Below are 7,356 nucleotides of genomic sequence, written 5' to 3'. Positions count from 1 at the left end.
AAAAAAAGAAAAGAAAAAGAAAAAGTTTATAAACTGTGAAGGAGTAAATTTCAACAGAACTTTTTGTTTCCTGTTTTAATGAAACTCACTTCCAGGAAATTTCTCCATTTCTTTTGTCTGCATTTCACTAAGGAAATTCAAGTCAGACTCCAGATCTTCGTGCCTGTTTTATAATCTTTACATAGGTACCGTACAGACCTTTGTCCAGGAGGCCAGGAACCAGGAGTGGGTCATGCTACGTTGGGCCCTTCTCTGAAATGAAAGGGTTTAACTTAACACTGAATAATGACAGAGGGTACCTGTGGCTTTGAGCCTAAGTGTGCAATCTGTGCTAGACTCTGAGGTTGCAGAGAAGGAAGTCTACTCAGATACAGTTGCCTTTCTGGCTTCTTTATGTCTTCTCAATTTTTTTTTTTTTTTTTTATTTTTTTTTTTTTTTTTTTTTTTTTGGTTTTGGTGTTTATTTCTTTTTCCCTCCACTACTGATACTTATCAACCACACAGAAATAACAGGGTCAAGTTTCAAGCCAGAAAATCCACAATCTAGTTCTTTCCCTTTGTCTTTTCTTTGTTCCACATCTTTCAGGACCTAATGCATAAGCTTGAGCTTCAAGTCCCTGGTCAAGACTCAGCAGGTGAGACAGGCTGATGGTGCACCCTCAGCTGACTGGAGAGGACTTGGGATCCCACCTCAGGCCCCCGGACAGAGCCCTCCACCTTCCGCAATCTAGTTCTTACCCATTTGTCTGTGTTCCTTTTACTTTTTAAATTTTTATCTTGTGTAGAGATAGGTGTTTGGCCTGTGTGTAGTGTCTGTGCACCATGTGCCTGCAGTGCCTGAAAAGGCCAGAAGAGGGCAGAAGAACTCCTGAAACTGGAGTTAGAGACACCTTGTCAGCCACCTTGTGGGTACTGGAAATCAGAATCCTGACCTCTTAATGAGCAGCCAGTGCTCTTAACAACTGAGTCATCTCTCCAGCTCCTGTCTTTATTCCTTTTTTCCCCCAGAGATACATTCACCATAGCATGTGTGTGTGTGTGTGTGTGTGTGTGTGTGTGTGTAAACTAACCTTTTTAAAGGGGCTTCTAAGAATTTGTAAGAGAAGTAGTGAGAAGAGATGGAGATTACTGTTGGTGTCTATGGCATGCTGCGTTATGAGACTCAGTCCGTCTACAACATGCAGTGAAAACGTTAGGTTAACAATTTCAGACATGTTCTTGGGTCAGAATTGCTGATGGGATGAACAATGAACACCAGAAAGGAAAAGTCTAAGGGAAAAGAGAAGCAGAATGCTTAGGTTGTCTTGAATAGTTTTGACCTTGGCTTATTGTTTTGGCAGATGTAATGGCTACAGGAGACAGCCATTTAGTATTTCTCAAGGTGAAATACTATTACCATTCTTCCCTGTAAGCTGCGACTCAATGTGATGCACTTCCAGAAGGACAGGCACATAAAGGAAGTTTCCCCGCTAGCACAAACACCGCAGGAAGTTGCACTGAAGCTGAACGTACAAAAGTTAGAGAAGCAAGCATCCTCAGGAGTCTGGGACACAAGCAGGCATGGCTCCCGCTGCTTAGCTGTCCAGGGAACTTAGCGATGTGGCTGGAACAGGCCTAGACACGTTAGCTCTCCCTCCAGCCTGAATAGAATAGGAAACCCACTTAATGAAGAAACCATTCATTGTGCCCCTCAGAGAACCTCCCATCAACACCTTGTGGAAGGATATTAGACAAGACACTGAAAAAGAAAGCAAAGGCCAGCAAGAGCAAAGGGGAAACAAGGCCATGCAAGGCGAGGCAGTGGAAACAAACCAGGCCAGGAATCAGAGTGGAGAGAGAGACTGTCAGTGCAGAAGTTCTTAGACACAGAGTATAAAAGCATCACACATTACTTGTCAGTTCAAAACATAAAACATGAAATTGTCCCTAAGAGAGGAAGGTAACCTAAAAAACTAGAGAGAAAAACCCATTAAACAACCTGATTGGGTAGCCACCGGTCTATAATGATCTGGGGTATATTTTAAAATAAATAGATGATTCTGAAACTGTCTGCAAATTTTAGATGAAAATAGTAATCACTAAGATTTAATCAGTTTACAGTGGTGTGGGTGTGTATGTGTGTGTGTGTACACGCGTGTGCATGCACACATGTATCTGTTTATTGTGCTTTAATATACAGGAAATACAAATTCATGCTGGACATATCTAAAATGTGTTTGAACAAAAATTGCAGTTGAAAGGTAAACTAAAAAGTAAGGGATTAACAGAAGATAAGATTCAGATAAAGAGATAAAGGAGAATTCATTATGAAAGGATAAATGAAAAAAATTTTTAAAACATAGCACAATGAGAGGAAACCACAGCCCATGTTGAGATGTAAAAGCAATTTAAAAGATATAGTTGTGCCCATAGAGCTGGAAGACAATGAAACATAGGAAATATTTAATGTTCAAGGCCCCTGACCTCCCTAGCCATGGATACTTAGATAGGTTTACAGCACCAGGCATCTTTCCTTCCTATTGAGTGGACCTTAAATTCAATTATACAGCTTTTGGTGACCCTAAGATACAAGAGCAACTACTTCACCCTTGTCACGCTGGTCTTTGTTGTGGCTTGTAGATGTCACAGCTGGGTGGGACTATTGTTCCCTTCTCTCCCTTGATGGTGTGCACGGCACCTTTGGGTACTATGAGAGCTAATCCCCAGGAAGGAGACTTCAGCATCAGCTCCAGTTTGATTCCTCCAAGTCCTGTGTACAATGTGTGTGGTGTCTTCAGCACAGGGTCTTACCTTTAAGTTCTGGGTCTCCTCACTCTCTGTAATATCTTCTATCTATTCCACCCATTTCCCTGCAAATGTCACCATTTCATTTTTCTTTCCAATTGAATAGGATTCACTCAGGTATATGTACCACACACTTGTGATCCGTTCCTCAGTTGGAGATCCATTTAGGCTGTTTCCATTCTGAATAGAACAGCAGTAAAGACGGCTGAGCAAGTGTCTGTGGAGGAGGAGGTGGTACCGTTGGGGTATGGTTGAGACTCTTTTAGCTTTTGAGAGTTCACCACGGTGATTTCTGTAATGCCGACACCAGTTTACAATCCCACCTGCAGTGAACGCGCACACTACTGCCACGTTTATAAACTAGTACGAGTCCCAAGTGCACTTTAAGTGCTTACACACACCCACAGATAAGTGCAGCTTTCGTGCTTCATCAAAGAAATGTCTTTTTTGCAGCACACAGAGACCACTACAAAAAGCCATAACCTGTTAATGTGTAGAGAACAGCTGACTCTGGGATGCCCAGCTCCAACAGATACACATACAACACAAAGCCAACATCTAAGAGAATACTGAGCAAAGATTATAAGAGGCAGAGGATCAGAACGTCTGCTGCAAGCTGTGTCTTTGATGTAGGACAGGGAAGCTGCACTCATGAAATCTTAATACATGCCAACATGAACGGAGGCCCTCTCATGGGGCCCCACTCCAAGATGAAGAGCTAGAGACAATTTAAGGAGGCCGAAGGAGAATTCATTTTCTTTTCCTGGAACAAGCCAATCTCAGTAGTTAACACCGTATGTATATATATATATATATATATATATATATATACACATATATATGTGTATATGTTCACATATACATATATATGCACTACACACATATACAGATGTACATATATGTATATACATACATAATATACTTGATACACACATACATGTATATACCTGCATACATACATATGTATATCTATACACTTACACACCGATACACATATACATACATATATACATACATATAGATACACACATAGATATATACATACAAACACATACATGAATACACCTGTACACATAGACACATATATAGGTTATATACCTATACACATATATACATACACACACACACACCTATACACATGTACATATATACATATGAACAACACTAAATGGACTCAGTAGAGTATATTTATATGTAAAAATTAAAAGTTAAAGTAGACCAGTCACGAACTTGAGAGTGAGTGGGGAGGATACAGGTGGGGCTGGAGAGGGAGAGGAAGACGTATAAGTGATGTAGATATGGTACTCGCATGTGAAATTCTCAAAAAATAATTAATACATAAAAATTTACAAACCGTTATTCATAAGAACAACAACAGCAAGCAAATGTCTAAGGAAGGACATCAATCCATATATTCAAAATACTAAGAAACCGCAAAAGATGACGAATAAAATAACGCCACAGATGTCGCAGAAGCTAACCGAGGAGAACACAAGTCAGAGGGAGGAAGGACACATCACATACAAAGGAGCAACAGCAAGCCTGATGTTAGGCTTTCTGAGCCGGCACGAGAGAGCCCAGGGAAAATAACCTGGAATGATACCCACTGGAGGAGCTCACTGAAGAGAGAGGGGATGACATCCAGGCAAACACAAAAGGCAACTTGAAAACCTGAACAAGAGAGAGTGTGCTTTACGAAGAAGAGTGACCTCTGAATGGAAGCGTAACGGTCAAGGGGAACGGAACGGAGGGCCAACGGAAGGAGAGCAGAAAGTCTGCAGAGAGCATGCAGAGGGTGGAGGCAGGAGGATTGCTCAGAGGACGGTGGTGCCTGGGCTAAGTGAGACTGTGTCTTTATACACACATGAGTGTGCTCACACTTACCCATCCATCTAGCCATCCATTTACCTGCGGTGGCATAGCAAATCTGAGATGGAAGCCCCACATTGACGAATGAATGACAGGAAGGACAGAGTAGGTACAAATGAACAATATTCACAAGGGGATATACCTACAAATGAGTGACTAGGACAGAACAAAATGCCATTAGGAACTTCAGTCTAACACATCTGGAAATCTAGCCTTCTTAGAAATTTTAGAGTATTTAAAAAACAAATCCAAAGAGAAATATCCACTTTGATTAAGGTAATTAAGATAATGTATCCCTCAAGCTAATAGTTTAAGATTTTCCCATAAAGTCATCAACAGGCTTACATAGGAAATTTAATGAAAAAAAATTTTTTTTTTTTTTTTGGTTTTTTGAGACAGGGTTTCTCTGTGTAGCCCTGGCTGTCCTGGAACTCACTTTGTAGACCAGGCTGGCCTCGAACTCAGAAATCCGCCTGCCTCTGCCTCCCGAGTGCTGGGATTAAAGGCGTGTGCCACCACACCAGCTTTGAAAAATTTTTATACAAAACTATTCGTAGTGTGCCTCCTAAGGATGGAAGGGAAGATATTCCTAATAAATTGTATGGAGCTATCAAGATTATGATTCCTCACTCTGGCAAACAATGTGAGAAAGGAGTTAACTCCCTTGTTATTTTTTTAAATTAAATTTATGTTTAATTACTTTGTGGGTATGTGTCTGCCTGAGTATATCTGCATGTGTTTGGGGGTGTATGTGCTATGTATTTGCGTGAGGACCAGCAGAGGAGCCAGGTGCCCCTCTATTGCTCTTCGCCTTCTCCCTTGAGGCAGAGTCTCTCTTTGAATCTGGGGCTCATCCATTCTCAGCTAGACTGGAAGCCAGTCAGCCTTAGCCCTCTTTCCTGACTCTCTTCCTGCTTAGGAGCTGAAGTGCCGGGCATACATGAGATGTCTGGCTTGTGTGCAGAAAATACTCTTAACTGCTGGGCCATCTCAGTGTTCAACTGTAAAATCTAACATGAAAAATAAAACCATAAGGTTGGGTTTATATAAAGGATGCAAAGGTTTGATAATTGTTTAATAACAGAGAAAACAAAATTCAAATGAAAGGGGCCATTCACAATAGAGTGCTATGGGTTTAATGGCTGTATCTCTTGACTCTCTAAAGAGTGAAAAGGAGGGAAGCTATGGTGTAGTTTCCTAAGGGTTGAAGATTCAAAGCTTGGGGTGGAGTGACAATAATTTTGGAGCAGAGCAAAGAGGTAGGGAGAGCTGTTTTCTGGGTGTTCGGGAAGAGTGAAGCTTATCTCCACTGGATTCTCTTTTTCTTTGTAAAGTAGAATACTAGGGTGTCTTCTAAGAGGACGAAACTACACAGAAGGTCATTTCAGAAATAAGTAGACGTTTGGAAGTTGCAACAGGTTTTTAGGCAGACTCTCTCACAGCAGGAGGGTTCCAAGATGAAATCAGTCTTAATGTGCTGGCCATTTTCTAAGCTCTTCTGGCTCTGAGGTCTGAGTGAGCCATGGATCTGAGACCGCAGGAGAACTGGGAATGCACTCCAAGGATTACATGCTGGTGCTGGTCAGAGGCAGAGCAACGAGTCTGGAACTTGGGAAACCTGGTCACCGTGACATTGCTTGGGAATTAATGACAGAACACTGCTTCACAGTTCGGGGAGGAACAAACACACATGGCTCAGCAGGTTTATGACTGAAATAGATGGGATGTGCTGTCTACCAGGCTGCCAAGAGATCTCTTCCTGAGAACGACAGGAGAGACCGCTCCCAACTGTGCTGAGAGGTGCTGAGATCTGTGAGGCACACTGCACTATCTGCCTCTGCAGAGCAAAGAGGTTGGTGTTTGGGTCCATGTGCCTCTTTGTGTAAGTGCCCAAGTAAAAGTATTTAAGTTTGTTGTGCTGCTGTCTCTAACATATTTACATTGTTATTCCACATGTACACACTGCTTACCTCCGACTTCATCTCTCCACCACACACTTTAAAGAAGAGCTGGACTCCTGACAGCATTAGCCAGGCCAACAGTTAAGAGACAGGCTCAGAGACAATGTGGCTGGCTCTCAGCACCCTCAAGTCACTGACCCAAATTAGTCCCACACAGGAGGCCTGACTCCTAAGACTGAAACATTCAGGGAGACAGAAGGGCAAGTGTTTTCCCTAATTTACGCAGCATTCCCCTCCAAATCACAAAGTTCAGAATAGCCCACTCTCTTCTCACCCTGACTGCTGTATATGCCAGAAGGCAGATATGAAAGGAGAAATGTCAGGGGGCATCGACAATGGCTCTCAGTTCCAGATGTCAGAAGGCTTAGGGCAGCGTGGGGTAGATAGAGAAAGATCTTTGAGTCCTCTGGGACTTGGTGACCCAGATTTTCAGATGTAATCCTTCAGCATTTATACAAATCTGGGTGAACCAAGGACAGCAGTTTGTCCCACTCAGAGCTCCCTGATATTCTTTTTCTTTTTTTGTATGTTACTATTTTTTTAAATATTTTTTATTAGGTATATTCCTCAATTACATTTCCAATGCTATCCCAAAAGTCCCCCATACCCTCCCCCTACTCCCCTACCCACCCACTCCCCCCTTTTGGCCCTGGCGTTCCCCTGTACTGGGGCATATAAAGTTTGCATGTCCAATGGGCCTCTCTTTCCAGTGATGGCCGATTAGGCCATCTTTTGATACATA

This window comes from Mus caroli, chromosome 6 (assembly GCF_900094665.2).
Source record: "Mus caroli chromosome 6, CAROLI_EIJ_v1.1, whole genome shotgun sequence".
Lineage (NCBI taxonomy): Eukaryota > Metazoa > Chordata > Mammalia > Rodentia > Muridae > Mus > Mus caroli.
This window is presented reverse-complemented; position numbering follows the sequence as displayed.